The sequence below is a fragment of the Pocillopora verrucosa genome, chromosome 6 (genome assembly GCF_036669915.1).
Source record: "Pocillopora verrucosa isolate sample1 chromosome 6, ASM3666991v2, whole genome shotgun sequence".
Classification (NCBI taxonomy): domain Eukaryota; kingdom Metazoa; phylum Cnidaria; class Anthozoa; order Scleractinia; family Pocilloporidae; genus Pocillopora; species Pocillopora verrucosa.
The window spans coordinates 12323536-12342155 of record NC_089317.1 but is presented as its reverse complement, the minus strand read 5'-3'; the positions used below and the strand labels follow the sequence as shown (position 1 = coordinate 12342155).

Here is an 18620-nt window from a genome sequence, read left to right as displayed (position 1 = left end):
ATCTCCATCATATGTGATCCTTGGTTGGGACATTACATTCTGGGAATCTTAAAAAGATACCTTATTTCCTTTTATTTCTACATTCTCTGTAAGTCTTTACGGGAGGCATGTGCTGTAATTATTGACTTATGGATCAGATTAAAATAGGGTATTAAAAACCACATATGAACCCCCTTTTTCAGGCTAGTCATCACATTTTAGCTACTGAAGTTCTGTAGTTCTTTTATTTTTTTAATCCTATTCCATTTTTTCCAATTTTTGCAAAAAGCAAAAAAAAAAAAAAACCACATAGTAAGTGAATTACGCACCTGTCTTAAAGAGCACAATTTATTTTAAATTTTTATGTAATGCTTTGATGGGAAGGTTTTTGGATCCCCTCTTCTCCCCCCCCCCCCCCCCTCTTGATCTCCCCATAAACCTCTAAACCTCTGCATCCCTCCACTTAACATTCCCTCTCGTAAGCAGAGTTCATCTGAGGCGCCTCTCTGACTTTAGACTTACCTTTGCCAACACCGTAGCTGTAGTACATAACAAAGCTAGTTGTTGTTTCCACTTCGTGTTCGTACAGTAGCTCCTCAGCTGATCTTACATCGGGCAAAAAATTAAGAATAGAATAGAATAGAATAGAATAGAAACTTTATTAAAGTGTCAAAAACCGTCTAGCCAGGGAACAAATCCCTTACTAATTTGGGGACACCAATTAGGGGAGAATATACAAACTAAAAAAACTATATACAGTAGTAGGTAAAATATCTATAATTAACTAATTAAGAGATTTATAGTAAAAATACACAGAAGTCAAAATGAACAAAGGCTACAGCCTGCGCAGCCATCATCTAAAAGTTCACTTATATTGAGTTGGCTTATCTTGCTTTTAAACGACGTTAGGGTTGTGACGTCCCTGATACTCTTGGGTAGTTTTGTCCATAGCCTAGGCCCTAAATATCTAATAGAGTGCTTGCCATAGGTGACTGTCTCATACCTAGGTATAGAGAAATCTGCTTGCCGCAGATTGTAATTACTATTTGGTTCTTTAAAGATGTTACTTATATATGCAGGGCACAGTTTATGCTTTACTTTATACATAAGGATGCACAGATCCTGTAAGCGACTATTTAGTAGTGTTGGCAGATCTGCCTTCTCTAATAGTTGTTCATAACTAGAATTATTATCCTTGAAAACCGCTCTAAGTCCTCTTTCTTGTAGTCTTTCAAGCTTTCGAGTGTCACTCGCTTTACAAAAATGCCACACTAGGTGACAGTACATGAGGAATGGTAATATCGCGCTTTTGAATAATATTAACTTAGATTTCATAGGAATTAAATTACGTAGTCTCATTAGAACACCAATTCTCTGGCTGGCTTTTTTACAGATAGAGATTACATGCTCAGAGAAATTTAGCTTAGAATCTAACACTACTCCTAGAAGTATGATATTATCTTTAGTTTCAATCACAACATCATTCACGCAAATATTGCTGTCATTTTGAGTGAAGCCCAAGTTCAAAACTTGGTACTTTTTGAGGTTTCCCGCCAATAAGTTAGAATCGTACCACGTTGTTGCTAAGTTGGCACTATCCTTTAAATGGGAAGTCACAGCTGCCTGGTCTGCTCCTGCGTGGTAAATTTGATGGTCGTCGGCATACATAGACAAGTTCGCTGTTAGGCAGTAGGATAGGTCATTCTGGAAAACATTCCATAACAACGGGCCAAGCACGGAACCCTGAGGACAGCCACGACTCACGAATCGGCTCGAACTAACATGACGGCCGATCTTTACTTGATATTTCCGTTCATTTAAATAGCTGTTTAAAAGTTGAATAGCGCTTTCCTGAAAACCGTACGCTTCAAGCTTGTTCAGAAGTAGTGGTGGGTGTAACGAGTCAAATGCCTTTGACATGTCAGTTGAAAGTATGCTCACAACCTGTTTTCGATCCCTCGCTAGTCTCCAATCTTCTACTAAATTGATTAATGTTGTTTCGCAGCTGTGAGCTTTGCGATAAGCGGATGAGTGTTGGTAAATGCGATTACCAAAGCCAGAGTTGATCTGCGCTCCAACCAACTTCTCAAGAACTTTACTTACACATGGTAAGAGAGTTATGGGCCGGTAGTTTTCCTTTGCATTCCTGTCATCCTTTTTGTATACTGGGGCCCAATGCCCATACTTCCATTCACTAGGCCATGCATTCTTGTTAATACAAGAATTGAACAAGGTGGTTAGTGGAGCGGATAATTCATTAGCACCTGTTTTTAAAGCCTTTGAAGGAATTCCATCAGTGCCGGTGGCTTTGTTTATGTTCAGCGAATCGAGAACTGCAAGGACTTGTCCCTGTGTAACCAATTCGATTTCGATGGTCTGAGTGGAATTCCTATTTTCATGTTGTATCCTCTGAACACAAGGATGGTCTCTAAAGTCCTCTATTGACTTTCTTTCAATCGCTGTACCGCCAATGCCATCCGCCAAGGTAGCAAAATGCTCAACCAATTCCTCAGCCACTTGTTGTTGATTCGTTATCATACTGCCGTTTATTTTTAAGTGGATGTCGTTTCTTTCAGTACAGCTCTTAGAGCCCAAAAATGGCTTGAAAGTTTTGAAGAACGCCTTGGGATTGATTTTCAAGTCGTTTGACTTATTATACCAGTACTGTTTGATGGCGATTCTTCTTTGTTTAGTGGCCTCGTTTCTGGCTTTACGTCGTAATTCCCAATTTTCTGGCGTTTTGTCTTTCAAGTACTTGTCATTTGCTTTGCGTTTAGTTCTAATCGCACTTTTCCAATGAGACGTCATGTAGGGCACATCTTTATCACGCACACGCATTTTTTTCACAGGTGCCACTTCGTCCAGTATATTGTTCATAAGTGCATTCCACACGTAAACTTGATCGTCGACGTCATCAAACAATTGTCCAACGTGCCATGGGGCAGAGGACAAAAGCTGTTTATAATGTTCAGGGTCAAAGTTCTTATAGCTCCTAAATGTGATGACCTTTGGTTTGTTGTGATTTATTTTCTGCTTCAGGACACCGTAAACAAGGTCGTGATCACTTAAGCAAGGATGGTAATTACCTGATAGCTGGAAGCTATCCGGTCTATTAGTGAGCAAAACATCTATTAAACTCTCTGTTATAATTATTCCACGCTTTTCTATTCTTGTTGGCTTAGTAATTAGACATTCAAAACCTTGCTCAACTTCCAAATCGAGAAGCAGTTTACCTTCAGGTTTGTCAGGGCGAAGTCTGTTCAGATTTAGGTCGCCAGTAACTACAACAAAATTTCCGTTCAAGCTTGCCCAGTTACAGACATAACTGAGTTCGCTTTCCAACAGTGTTTGATATTCGCCACACAGAGCTCTCGGGGGACGATAAATACCAACAATTACCATATTGTCCATATCTGTTTTGATTTCGAAGGCAATTATTTCCAGTGTCTTAAAGGATTTATCAGGTTTAAGCTGTGTCCTGACTAGCGATTGAGATATTAAAGCCATAATTCCACCGCCGCCCTTTTTCCTATCCTTTCGGTAGAGGGAGTAGTTCGGAACTTTGAACTGAGCGTTGGGATAGCTCGCGTCGATCTTGGTCTCACTTACGAACATTATGTGGGCGTTGATTTTCTTGATTACTTCGGTCAGTTCTTCAAATTTATTTTGGATGCTGTTAATGTTCAAGTGGGCAATTAAGAAATCCTTATTGTGATGTTTCCTAAAGAGATCTAGCTGATCGTTTTCAGAAGTAATTTCTGTGACATCTCTGTAAAGAAACTGCTCGAAGGCCGTATTTTGAGTTGTTTCCGCTTGATACTCCTCGGCTGGAATTAGTGTATCACCTTCACAAACTTCTTCTTGGGCGAGAGATGTTTTTAGATGACTTGGTTCGAAGATACACAAACGGAGAAGCTGACATCAAGATAGAGGGGATTTTAGGAAAATTATTCTCTAAAAATTGTATTCAATTTGATTTTCCTACTCCTCTTCCTACGTACTGATTAAGTTACGCGTCTGGCTTGCGTTTTTGTTTCGCTTGTGATCCCCTTGACGTCCGTTTCCGGCCCCAGGAAAATGGTGCGCTAGTGCATCCCTACAGGGATAGATCAGTGGAACCCTACCTTGATTATATTTAATAGCCCTTGAGAAAGAATCCACCGTTGATAAACAAGAAAGAGGAGTTGAAAACTGTCTGTTACAAGTTATTTATTTGCGTGACTTTTATTTAGCTTCATACGTGCGCATGATAAATATCGGCGCCATCGATATCGTTCTCATTCGACACATTACAAATTTCACGCATAGTTTACTCTGAAGGGATCAATTCTACGCGAGGAAATTTTTTACAAGTCACGCAGATTTCTCAAGTGTTAATCATAAATCGAGTTTTCCTTCATATATTGCACCATCCGCCATTTCACGAGGATGAGCGTGACATTTGGTCCCAGTCTCAAAATTAAGAAGGACCTTCTCGTCTATCCCTTCAAAGTAACTTCCGCAGGATTTTGTCGCAACCTTCTTCATTGAAGCATCAGCAAAAGTCTGATAAGATGATGCCTTTCCGTGATTATGAAATTTTCTTACTCTTTCTTCTGCTGGTAATGTTTCACGGGTCAGGTAAGTCGAAAAGTCGAAAATTTATTCTCCCGTTCAAAGTATTTAACAGTGTTTTTTTTTAACAAGTGCTATTTTAAGCACAGACACCGTAAACGGCGACCCTTTATTTCTGAATGTGATGTTCACCAAAACGATTTTCGAACTCTAAGATGCTCCTACTGGTACAAAACTTATTTCAGTTCCCAGTAACACCACAGTACTTCGTAAAAGTCTCCTTAGTTTAACTTGCCAAACTGATGGAAGCCCTAGAGTTGAATTCCATTTGTATTTCAATGGTCGCCTCATCAAGACCAGCGGCTCAGGGATATTCCAAGTTTTAGTGATGTCTGATGGTTCCTACGCGTGTGTTCCTACAAACAAAGTTGGCGCGGGAAAGAATGCTAGTGTCGGTGTCGCAGCCGTTGGTAAGTTTACTTCGATACCTCTTTGCGTAAAGAAAATGGTGTAGCATTGTTATTTTATGACACAAGGTGCTAAAATCCTTTGCTGATACTTTTTTTAAGGAATTAATTTTTCTTAGCCTGCAATGCAGGCGTCTTATTAGGGCGAGTTAACGTTGAAAAGCTTACGATCGTTTAATCAACCGGCCACGTTTGATTTGGAGATAGAGGGAAGGGGATGAGGAAATTTCACTCGGCTGCTTTGCAGGTTAATTTTTCTTTGGTAGAGAAAACTGATCCTGCCTTTTTGGTGTCCATTCTGATGGCAATAGTGAGATGTGTCACATCTTATTAGATGTTTTCCAATGCATTTAATAGTACTGTCCTGTAAAGCCGTGAAAATTGGCTCATAACTGTTGACTTGCGAGTGCTTAAATTTGATGTGCTTCTGGTCATTCATAGCATTAAAATTGTCAATGTAGTGCTTTTCTACTTCTTTTCTATTTCATAGTCATTTTGATATGGTTATAAGCAGTATGATTATCATAATTTCTCATATGAAATCATAGTTTTACTGGTATTCAACGGGACGTTTATCTTTTATCAGATGCTCCAAACGTAACAGTTTTACCGGAAGTAAAAACTGTCGTCGAAGGGAGAAACTTTAATTTGACATGTACTGCGTCTGGCCAACCAAAACCCGGCATAAAATGGACTAAGGTTGGCAGTTCTGACTTTCTATCTAATACCTCGCTGCTCAATGTTGTGAATGTAACCAGACCTAGGACAGTAAACGGCAGAATCCAGTATCAGTGCATAGCTAATAATGGAGTGGGGACACCTGCTACAGCTACAACCAGCATCATAGTGAACTGTAAGTATGTAGGTAAAATAGTTATAGACTGTGCATTACTATTTGACGTTGAATACTTTTCCCCTTTTTGATGTCTTCTCAGTTCAAAGATTTGTTTTGGTGAACCAATTCTCTGGTTGTTTTTTTGGTTCCAATTTGGCAGCGGTTTCTCATCAGTTCTCGAAATCATTTATGATCCCGCTCAGGATCATAAAGACGACTTGATAATGATGTTTCGATTCGCTCTGACAAAATGCTATTACTCGAAATGTCAACTTTAGAATCTCTTTACTGTGGCCATTTCACATCATCAACTCAGCTGATAAAACCGAATTATGTTACAGTTTTTTATAGTATTACTTAAACGTAGACTTAGCTCACGAAGGACATCGGTGAGGATTCCGCTGATGCTGGCTGTTTATAGGAGAGAAAAGGATAGAAATGGCGCGGGTAGTAAAACCTTTTATTATTAAGTCAAGTTACAGGTTGGTTCAGATAACAGTCAAGATTCGCTAAAGATTTTGTGCTTTTCTATGGAAAGAGACTCCTCTATCCCACAGCTACACACAAGACATAGACGAACCTCTTTAAACTTATGCAGATTCCAAGTTCACGGCATGTCACTAATATAGTTCTGTGCACGAAGCATTTTAATTCCACAGAGCATTTTAATTACGGCATACAACATTTACCCCTTCAAAGATCTAGTCTGACCACTGAACGACGGACCCGTTCAGAACGGTGGACAGGTAGAGTGTTTCAGTATTGCCCTCCCCATGGGACGTGTTTTCCGTTGCTCTAAGAGCATGTCAAGAGGCAGTAACAATTTGGTTTGGTCGTGAGATGCAAGTTGCTTTGTGGCCTCTGTAGTCTCCCTACCGTCATGTAGATGGGTTCAGGCTCACCTGGCGCCAGAGTAAGATTATTGAGAGAAACCAAAAAAGTAACCGTGTGGTATTTTATTGGTAGATGTACATACAGTTGAACAAAGGGGTAAATGTTGACGTATTGTGGCAAGCACATGACCGGCATAAATCTCATTCCTAGGCTTCTTAAAAGGGCTTGTAAAACATTCACGGCCATCACAATTAATACACTCTTCGATGTGTTGGGAGATTGCAAGCGAAACGAAACTGGCTAACACTTTCTGTTTGTCGAGGCCTTCTCATGGTAGAGCTGCTACGTTTCTTTTGAGGCTCCACCACTATTCAGATCACCTTTAAGGCGCTCTGGGCCGTTGTGTTCTTCAAACGCGAAACGACTCCACTTTAAGAAAAGACCTTTAATACACGACTAAAACGTAACTGACTGACTCGCGGTTTTAAACGAAAACGAATGTTAATAGATTCCTTGACAGTTCTGGGTTACGTAACTCCTGCGAGGTTGAAAGTTAATTAACTTAACACTTTCTCCCACACCAATCAAAATTGCAGTTATGAGTCCTGTATTGTCCAAAACGTACATCGGTTCGTCCTTTCAGTTCGTTTACAACGCACTAATTACATTTCTTCAATTAACAATTACGAACTCTGGTTGGATAACGCTTTGGAACTTTGTGGGTTCTTCTGTTCTGGACACTTTAGGCATCTGCGACAGTAGCACAACATACAAATCGAGCTCCTCTAATGCGAAGACTGGTACCAGATTTTGCGAACCGCGAGGACTTGGCGGAATATGCCTGCAAGTCTGATGATTCCATCTGCGGTTTCTCGGGTGGAAGCGAAGGCACTATTTCTGGATAAGCATCATCACGAGAAACCTCAGCCATAGGTTCGGTATCTGCGAACTTTGAACCAGCTAACGATTACAGCTGATCCACTATAACTCGAAACGTAACAGGCCCCAAGCGATCTTGGATGACTCCTTTGATCCACGGTCGCTCACGATCCCGATAATCTCTAACCATGAGTGGGTCACCAGGTAAAAAGTTACGTCGTGTGGTATGGCTTCCGAGCTTAGTTTTCTCCGACATTCTAGCCAACAAATCTAGATGCAAATGTCCAACCGGGTGCGAATTCTACGACCAATCAGGAGTTCAGCAGGAATGCATCCCGTAACAGTATGAGAAGTTATTCGATAACTGAGGAGGCAACGTGCTAATTTATCTGCTAGGTTCCTAGGCTCATCTTTCATGGTTTTCATAGTTCTTACGGCTCATTAAACTTTACTATTTAAGGTTGGATGGTAAGGCGAGGATAAGCCATGGCGAATTCCATTTTACCTCAAAAAGTCTTTCATTTCCTGAGCAACGAACTGTGGGCTGTTATCTGAAACTATGACCTCAGGTAGACCATGAGTGGCAAACAGGAAACGTAGGGCTAGAATGGTCATTGATGCAGTGGTTGAGGACATTGGGAATACCCCAATCCACTTTGATTTTGCATCCACTACAAGCAGGAACATCTGACCATTTAACGGACCTGCGAAGTCGACATGTATTCTCTGCCAAGGTCGTGTGGGACAAATCCAAGGATTGCTGACTTTCTGAGGAGTCTTACAGCTATTTTCTCGGCAGAGATGGCAATCTTGCACCGTTTGCACAACACCGTGATCTAGGCTAGGCCACCATACATGCAGTCTGGCTAGGGACCTCATGCTGATCATTCCGAGATGATTCGAATGTAACTCCGATAAAACAACAGCCTGATATTTTGCAGGGATCACTGCTCTGTTACCGCGAGGGATGTAGCCATCTTCAAACATAAACTCGTCTTGTTTACTGCAATGTCTTCAACTCGTCTGAAATGCAATTTTCCGCTGGCCAGCCGTACAGTACATCGCATGAGAGAGAACTGGATCCCCTCGTGTGGCCTGGTGGATTTGAGACACTGTGATTGGTGCTCGTTCCATTTTAATGCGGTTATCTTGATCAGCTTGGATGCTCCAATCATTTTGGCTGTTCCACGGTCTTTCGTGGCAATTGAGACAGTGTATTAGCGTTGCCGTGATCCTTCGAAGCCCGCTATTCAATATCACACTGATAAGCTGACAACTGCTTAGCCCAACGTTGCGGGCGGCACGTGGCCAGCTTAGGAATACTACATTTAGGACCAAGCAATAAAGTAAGAGGTCCGTGATCCGAAAGCAATGAAAAACCACTTCCAAACAAGTACTGATGGAATTTCTTAATGCAAAACACAATTGCCAGAGGTTCTGTCTCGATCATAGAGTAATTTTGCTCACTTGCTGAGAGACTGCGGGATGTATACGCGATTTGTTTTTCCTCACCGTCATCAGAAACATATGACAAGACTGCTCCCAAACCATATGATGAGGCGTCGACAGCCATCCGAGCTGGTTTTTTCGGGTCATAGTGGGCCACCAAAGGCGAGTTACGGAGCAGTTCTTTCACTTTTTGAAGGCTACTTGGCAAGCCTCAGTCCAGGGTGCATCGAACATAAACAAGTGATTCAACGGGTGGACAAGGATTGACATATTGGGAATGCATTTACGATAATAATTCACCAGCCCCAAGAAAATTTCAGTTGTGTTGCATTCTGCGGCTCTGGAACTTCTTGGATGGCTTTTACCTTGCGCGGAGAAGGATGAATTCCATGCCGACCCACCATGAACGCAAAATACTCCGCTGAAGGCTTCATAAACACGCACTTTGGCTCTTTCCATTTCATACGCATGCTGTTTCCAGGTTGCGAAGATGCTGTTTGTCGTTTGGACCAGTTACGATTTAGTAATCCAGGATACCACCAACCCCACTAAAGCCACTCAATATAGAGTCCATTGTTTGCTGAAAAATAGCTGGAATTGCTGCCATTCCAAACGGTATGCGCGTATAACGGAAAAGTCCTAGACGAGTGTTAATCGTGGCATACTGCCTGGATTCTTCATCCAACAACACTAGTTGATATGCCGTGGACAAGTCTAGTTTGGAGAAACTCGTACTGCCATTTAGCTGCGTAAATAACTCTTCAGCCATAGGCATGGGGTACTCAAGCACATCCGAAGCAGGATTAACAGTGACCTTACAATCTACACAAATCCTCAAGGTGCCATCCAGCTTTAGCACTGGCACGATAGGCGTACCCCAATCAGAGAATTCTACCTTCTCCAGTACACCGATTCTTTCCAACCTCTAAAGCTCCTCTGCAATCTTCTCTTTCAAGGCAAAGGGTACTGGTCTAGGCTTAAAGAACCGCAGGGTGGCATTTTCCTTGAGCTTGAGATGAGCAGTCACTCCCTCGATTAAGCCCAGGCCTCTATCAAACAGAGATGCATACTTAGAAACCAGATTTTCCACTTTGTCGCACGGTTCCGAGGAAATCTCTTTTATCTGCTTCCAATCAAGTCTATGAACGGACAACCAATTTTGTCCCATAAGCGCTGGACCATTACCGGCAGTGGCAATAACTGGGAGACAGGCTTGTTGATAACCATACGAAAACTGGAACTTGGCCTCCTAAGAACTGGAATTTCATTCCTTGAATAACTCTTCAGTTTCACGTCAATTTGCTGCAAAGACTTCGTTGCCAATACACCAGCCCAAACATGGTTCGGAATGATCGTCACAGAGGCACCAGTATCCAGCTCCGAGTCCACTGACTTTCCAACAATCAGTACTGGGACGATCAGTTCTTTACGGTAAACATAAGCCAGGCTGTTTTATACACTGGTTCGGCCATTGTCACCGTTTCTTCAAAACTATGGAATCCGCTGGGTTTCCTTTCCCTCTTCTTCCACCTTGTCTTACTTTCTCCTCCCTTGGTTTCGGTACTAGCTTCTCCGGATACTCAGCAAAGCATACATTTTACTACCCATTAGGGTAAGCATGTTCGGTACACGCTTATCTGTCGGCACACTGTTAATTTCGAAGACCATTTCAAGTCGCTTCGCATAATGTTTCCAATCGCTGCCCTGCCTAAACTATTTCATGCACCCTAAATGCGATGGCTGTACTACGATACTAGGCTGAGCTGATCCTTCCAGTGTATCCGTCATCCTCGTTGCCAACTGTTGTGTTCTTCAAACGCGAAATTACTCCACTTTAAGAAAAGACCTTCAATACACAACGACTAAACTGTGACTGACAAGAAAACTACAACACAGGCGGTTTTGAACGAAAACGAATAATATATAGATATAGCCAAGCCCAAAAGTGGAGCTCTTGTTAGTTTATTTTCCAGCCCTTCATTACACTAAATAAAAACTGTAATAAAACTCATCCGCACAGGCTGTGGAAGAGCTTCTTCAAGGGGATAAGAGACTAGACGAGGTCTGGAACCTAGGGACGATGTTCTCAAAATACGCATGCTAGTCAGCCTATCTTCAAACAGCAACCTTCGCCGTTGTTCCTGATGATTTTGCAAATGTTTAGAGATAGGGAATGCTATCTTCTTCAGATGAAGTGTATGATAACAGCATCAGTTGAAATTATATTCTATTGAGCGTGACTTATGATTTCGGTTTGGGAAAATGGGCCAAAATTAAAGAAACGACGGTAAACAACTTTGCATTAAGACATCACTAGTCGATTGGAGTGTATACACGTGAGCACATTGTGTCAGTAAAACAACACGCCAGAATCGTATGAGCTTCTTTTGTATCTTCTCTTGAAGTTTCCGGGTATGACTACTTGCCTCACCGTTTTACCCTGACGTTTCAACCTCTTCTGTTGAAATTAAATTAAACTCGTGTCATAACCTGTAATCTTTTTAAAATTTTTCGCTTTCGGCTATTGTTTCATGATTTTCCTCTGGCTGGAAGTACACGACGTCTTTTTCTGATATTTCCTGTTTATAATTCGGTAATTTCTGGTGTAACTGCATATAATGTGGATGTCTTCAAGAAAAAACGCGAGATAATACCCTTGATTTCATTTCCACATCACAGAAATCAATTCCAAACATCATCAGGTTTTCTCTTTAGTTTAAAAGTTAATTTGATGTTGTTATTGGCTTTATTAAATAGGTTAAAAAGTTGTAGATGGTATTTCCTCATGTTTTCCATTAATTGAATTTAATGGAAGTTGGAAGTTGTTGCAACATGTTAACATGAAACGCTACAATAAATTTAGTGATATATAAAAAGTTTTCAGTCATTTGACTGATTTGGTTTGTACAGATGATGCCCACAAGAACTATCTGTGGTCAGAGGGCAGGCTTTCCTTTCTTCATTTAAAGAAATAATGAGGTTATCATCTTTCCACAAGCTCCGTGGAAATTGAGAGCGATTGAGACTGATAGTGACTATGTTATTTGGATAAATATCTAAAGGAGGATAAAAAGTAAGATATGATCTGCACAACTCTCTTATTTTATTATTTTTTATTCTATCAAGCTAAGGCATTTATATTCTTGCTTTTTGCATTATGTGGATGCCAATTAATTTAACTTTCATGCATCAAAATACAAAAAATGTTCTCTTCATCTATGTGCCCTAAACATTACAGGGGTAAAAGTAAAAGTAAAAACATGGATTAAAACAGGAGGCGCCCATTAATTTTAATTCTAATTAAAGGAGGATCCTTGCTTTTTCATATTCCCACCCTTTAAAACTCACATATCTTGTGACCATTTCCAGATATCAATGTTTAGTTTAAGTATGAACATTGGTAAGAAACACCATGCATTAATGAAAGCTGGAGAAAGAGTATTAAATGCAATCTGAATGAAAATATCACATGTTACAATATGGCAACTCACACAGAAAAATTATATAATCTCATAATTCCAAACAAATGAAGTCATCTTATTGACTCACCTGCTTCTACAATGGTAGTACACACAACTGACATGTTTGAGTGAAGCATGTCAAGCATTATGTATCTTTTCATTACTTGCAAACAGCTTATTTCTATCAGCTTTGAAAACTTCTGTATCCTCGCTTTCAAAGAAAAGCATTTCCCATGAACATTTAAACATTACAGATATAAGCTACCAGCAACATTTTTTTCCATAGTTTCATAACATTAGATTCTCATCACATTTTTTTGTAACATTTGAAAGAAAATAAAATTTTAATCATTACAACATAACGAAATCTCCCATTTTAAGTTCCAGTAGTGACCTAGACAGAATTTATCCCTTCACTATCAGTACGATATCAAGCAGACAAGTAATGAGAATACGGAAAAAATCAATCAGGGAATTAATGGTTGATCCAAATTCCAAATTCTCCAACCTGACATCATATAAATTGTATGGTAGACAGTAAGGAGAATTACTAATGAAATCTTGAGAGTTAAAGGGGTAAGACACGTATGGTAGTCATATGCACCAGAAAGCCAACAAATAAATGTAACATACCTGAGGAAAGTGTTCTTATGTACAATGAAGTTTCAAACTAATTGAAATTAAGTTGACTTCATGGTTCAAATTTTAGTTAAAAAAATGTGTAATATCTTTTTACATGGATGAAAAGAGAATGTCATTTATGAATTTTTAAATAAAAAATGCCAAAAACTTAGAGATGGAATTTAAAAAAACTATTAAGATGTAGCATATGTATTCACTGAGATTTAATCATTAGCTAGCACACAGAGATATATAAGAGGCTCTGTGAAAAAAGCCAGGGCAATAAAATTAAAGATGCATGAGAGGCATATGAAATCAACTAGTTTACTGATGTTCTCACCTGAATTCATTCTGGAAAGAGAGCTCTGCAACACTTCTGTTTTATCTTCTCTATGCTTCTGAATACAGCCACAATAGGTAAATTTTAAGCAATTATCTACATAATATTATGTGAACCGGGTGCAAATACGGTCGTAAACGAAATTTTATTCTAACCTTCCTCCTTGAAGGATGCCTCATATATCAAATATGTCAAGTTCAGTACCTCCAGATCCACAAGCCGGGCTTTTGGGGCCACAAAATAATAAAATAATCAACACGGTATACCAGGGCAATTTATCGGGAGTCAATTAGATTTAAAATCAATTTAAATCGTATGGAAAGTTTAAAATTTGCTTCAATTATCCTACATAAAGGGATTTATCGTTCTTAATTACGGATTAAAATTCTGAGAGTGTGACTCCAGTAATACAAAAGAAAATATCCAAGCCGGTTACAGAAATGGTTCCCCAATTGTAAACTGATGTGTTAACAGAACTCCCAAAATGATGGTGCCGATACGGATTTATCGTTCATAATCACTTATGAAATTCCAAGACTGTACCTCAATGAATTCAACAGAAAATATCCAGGAAGGTTAAAGAAACAGACTCTCAAAAACTCGAACGACGACAACTGTAAGCAACAATTATTTACGCCGACCATGTGCTTACCAGTGTGCTTGCGAGCTTATATTGCCAGGAGCCCGTTTAATTACACGATCACAGCTCGGACGCTTCTTGCAAAATGTGATGATTATTAATTTCAGAGATTGATTCTCCAGTTTCCAGCGCTAGGAAAAATATATCGTATCGCAAGCATGTTCATCATAACCCGAGCATTAGGTACGCTTCGAGATGTTGAGCGAAGAGAAAGTGGCTCCATGTTCTGTGAGAAAAACCATTTCTTGAAGTTCGAACGAATCGAGTCGAAAGCATGATAACATAGCGCTGAAAAGTACTATAATCAAACGATGAAATTCACTCCTCCCGTCGTAGGATTATCACCATTTTACCGGTGAGTTTGTTTGCACCACACATCTACGCTCGGTAACTTAATCCTTAAATGTTTGACGGGTTCTCAAGTGACAGTATTTTCAAAATCAAATTACCGCGTCAGACTTAACGTTAACATGAACATCGCTGACTCAGTCTCATTATATTTTAACTTTGGGAAAGGCTATCGATTCGTTCTTAGAGTATAACAACAAATCTTCGACAAAGCACGATTTTTTTAAAATGAATAATTTAAACCATGCGATAGCTAACTGAAGAGAGAATGATAGAAACTTTCTCACGCCGTTTGCTATCATTTTAAAACTTTCCAGGGAAGACATAATCCGTAAGTTAACTTATTTTCCCTAAACACCGCGACTGTATCAAACATTCCAAAAGGTAAGACAAGAAATAATTTTAAGAATACGAACACTTTGAAATGTTATTCGAGCGATGAGCCGGCACGAGGGTTTTAAAGCGATGAATACATAAGTTACTGTTTAACCGAAACGTGGTTTGAATTATAAACTGAAGCTAGTATCAAACGAAGATTAGGCAAAAAGGTTTTAATTTTTCTGGGCCTTAGCGTGAGAGAAATCCCAGATGAGACACGAATTACCTCCTCTTCTTTCTCGGAACCTTTCTGGTTCGCTTCTCTTTGTTGATGAACTTTTTTCGGTTTGTATTCTAGAGCTCTTTGTATTTCCTTCTCCCGTTGCTCTTCGTTAGATATTCGTTTTTTTTATATATGCCTTATCTTGTTCTCTTTTGCGTTCCTCTCGCCGTTTTCTACGTACTTTAGCGTCCTTTCTACGCGTTTTTTCTCGATTCGATTGACGCCTTTTATTTCTTGCTTTTTTTGGCCGCTCTGTCTCTCTTTCCAGCCGTTTTCACTCAAAACCCTCTCTCCACGATCTTGAATTATAACAATTTCTTGCGGTTGACAAAGCTTTAGCTCTACCGGTATTGTTACTTTGCGAGTTGATTAAAAATTGCAAAATACTGTGAGTTACTGTTCAACTACAACCTCACCAATTTGATTTCTCGCGCAAAACGCTTGTTGCAAATTATTTACTTACGCGTCCTCACATCTACTAGCCCACGTGAACCCCTCGTGTAATGCCTAACTGTGTGCTCGCCGCACGCTGCACTAAAGCCCGGCACTTGTGTATGCCCACTTCATTGTGATCTGCCGGTGTCTCCTGGCGCACACTAACGGGGTATCCTAGTTACGCACGCAATCGTGCCTGCGCATTACCTTCTCCTTCGCCCTTCCATTACGTAGTGGCCAAGATTGTGCCTGCAATGCAGTTAGCCGTGTATGCTAAAATTATCACTATGTACGGACGCTCCTGTGATGTCAAGTCCAAATTTTTCGGCTTGATAGGTTACTATTATTTTGTATAATTATGGGGCTACACTGCGCGCGCAGTGCGCTCCGCTTTTAATAGTTCCTTGGCAGTTCTGGGTTAAGTAACTCCTGTAGGGTTTAAAGTTAATTAACATAACATGGACGAAGTACTTTAGCTATAGAACCAGGTTATTAAGTTGGTATGAAGTAGAGACAACGTTTTACCATTGAAGACTTAGGGCCGGCTATGAAACAAAGTTTAGTCGTTGTTTAACTGAACCGTGTTCTAAGCCATCTTCAATTTATCCAAACCTGTTATTTGAAGATTTATTTTAATGAACAGTGTCAAGAGGGCCGAAAGCTAATTTTGAAAGGACATTAAATCCTTGATGCCCACTTGCGTAAAACGGCGGCTTGGGTTAGACCTAGTTTAAATTACTAGCCCTGAAGGTTTTAATAATTTAACTCCTAAATATGCAACAAGTATAAGAATGAAAAAACAAAATAGATAAATAAGCTATATAAACGAATAAACACAAAAGACCTACATGAAGCTAATGAAACTAAAATTATGCAGATTCCAAGTTCGCGACATGTCACTAATGGAGTTCTTTAAATTCCTCGGGGTATTTTGGACAACATTGTATTTGAAGGAGCGATAATTGATGTAAAATTTTATCTCAGAGGATGCGTCTGTTAAAAAGGGACTGAAAGTCGACCTTTTCAGGAACATAATCAGGAGTCTTTCGCAACTTACCAAAGAATCTAAAGTTGTAAGGATTACCAGCACCACTTCCCCTTCGCTCGCTCTTTTTCTATTCATTCATTACACAATAGCTCCAAAGCTGATACAGTGCCGTAAAATTACAACCCCAGATTGCTTTAAGACGATCTGGTACATACCCTTGGAGACGAATTTTTAAAAAAGTGTTATTGAGACTTGGCTTGCTTGGAAAGCATACTTACTCATCAGTTCATTGTATTTAAAAAGACGTGTTACCCTAAAACAAGGAACATAGATAATCCAAAGCGGCTCTGGAATACTGCCTTAAAAACTTTTCCCAAGCAAGAATTATTATAAATCATCTCTCCAATCGTGAGACGATAACTGGCGAGTTTAAAATAGCCAACGCCTTAAACTACTTTTCCGTCACTTAGCTTTTAATGAAGTAACTGAGTGGTCATTCGAAACCCTTGTATTTTAGCTATCTTTTTTCTTTTAACACATTGCATATGATGTTCTGCTTTGTCGAGTATGGAGAAGCATTAGTGAATATCGATAAAGCAAATCAAACGCCGCAGCAAATTTGGAAAAGTGAGCGTTTAGCCAACCCACGAAACATGCTGAAAGCGACGGATTCGTTCACAGAAATGAACTTGTGTTCTCGTATGTCGGTGCCTTTTGCTTGGATGACGAACAAGAAACGAAAATTTGAAAGTTGGGGTCGATGGCAACCATGTTAGGAAATTAACAACACATTTAAATGACAACAAGCATGAGCACAACATGGCTTCTGTTGGCTGGTTAGGTTAAGTTGTTTATTTAGTTCGGTAAAAACTTTGTTCTCAGATTGTAAAAGTTTCGACGAACTAATTTTGTTAGAATGATTACATGACAGATGCAGCAAAGATGAACTACACCTCTGGTAATCAGACCCTGAATGAAAGTGACACATTAAATCCAACATGTGTGGCTGATGGTAATCCAACGCCAAATATCACCTGGACAAGAGTTTCTGACAACAAAGCTGTGTCCTTCCCTCTCATCATCAACGGTAAACAAGATGAAGGAGGCTACGAGTGCACTGCCAGTAATGGTGTTAGAAGCCCTGATAGCAGGATCGTCTATGTTTTTTGTGCAGAGTAAGTTAATTTTGAACTGTTTTCCTGTACTCCTGAGGTTACACAGGGTTACAAAATCTCTCAGCTGGCAACTTTACCCAATTATTCAATTATTTAGCGTAATATCCATCTTCCAGAAAAAAATAAAAAATAAAAAATAAAAAATACATCTGAATAATATAATTACTACATTTTTTAGTGATGGGATGATACCCTCACCAACTATATTTTTTTAACACCAGCGCCAAACTAGAACTTTATCGAAATATTCTGATCGACCATTTATAAAGGCTATAAAAACAATGAAAGGCTTATTTGTTAATTTAACTTCTGTAAATGTGTCTGAAATATCTGAAAAAAAAACTTCAGCTACTTTTCACAAAAGTTTGCTCTTTGTCAGAATTTACAAATTAAGGTAAGATGTATTATAATACACCGATATGCCAGATTCAAGGAAAAAAGTAAGCTGTTTATTTTTTAAGTAGACAATAGTCTTCAAGGGTATAAAACTTACCTTAGCTGAATCAGAGGAGTGTTTTTCTTTTAAATTCATCGTAAACTACCACCCAGTAAACACCATTGTGACAACTAATCTGACTAATAACGTCGTTGTCGTGAATGAAACGTTCAGTATCACCTGCAGTGCACAGGCCAACCCACCTGCAAAGTATCGATTCTACAATGGTAATTAGTATATCAATGGTGTAAACAACGATGCAGTGATTATAACTTCAGTTAATGAAAGAGCAAGAATGGTGAACTACAGTTGCATTCCGTTCAATATTTATGGTAATGGAAGGCAAGGAGCACTAGCAGTGACAGTGCACTGTAAGTGTTTGATAAAGTAAAATCGGTATCTTTTTGGGAGTTTCTATGTTTCCATAGACCGCGAAGCAGAGCGCGATTAGTGGGCGCGTTGTCACGCAATCGACTAATTCATACAATTACGATTACAGTGATACAGTGCTAGAATCCTCTGCTAATGCTTTCGTTCAGGAAATAATGTTCCTTAGCCTGCAATGCAGGCGTCTTAAT

At 39.6% G+C, this 18620-nt stretch overlaps 1 pseudogene; it reads left to right on the top strand.

Moving 5' to 3' along the window:
* Positions 1–4532: 4532 nt before the first annotated feature.
* LOC131769689 (fibroblast growth factor receptor 2-like) overlaps positions 4533–18620 on the top strand; it is a 73559-nt pseudogene continuing 59471 nt past the window's right edge.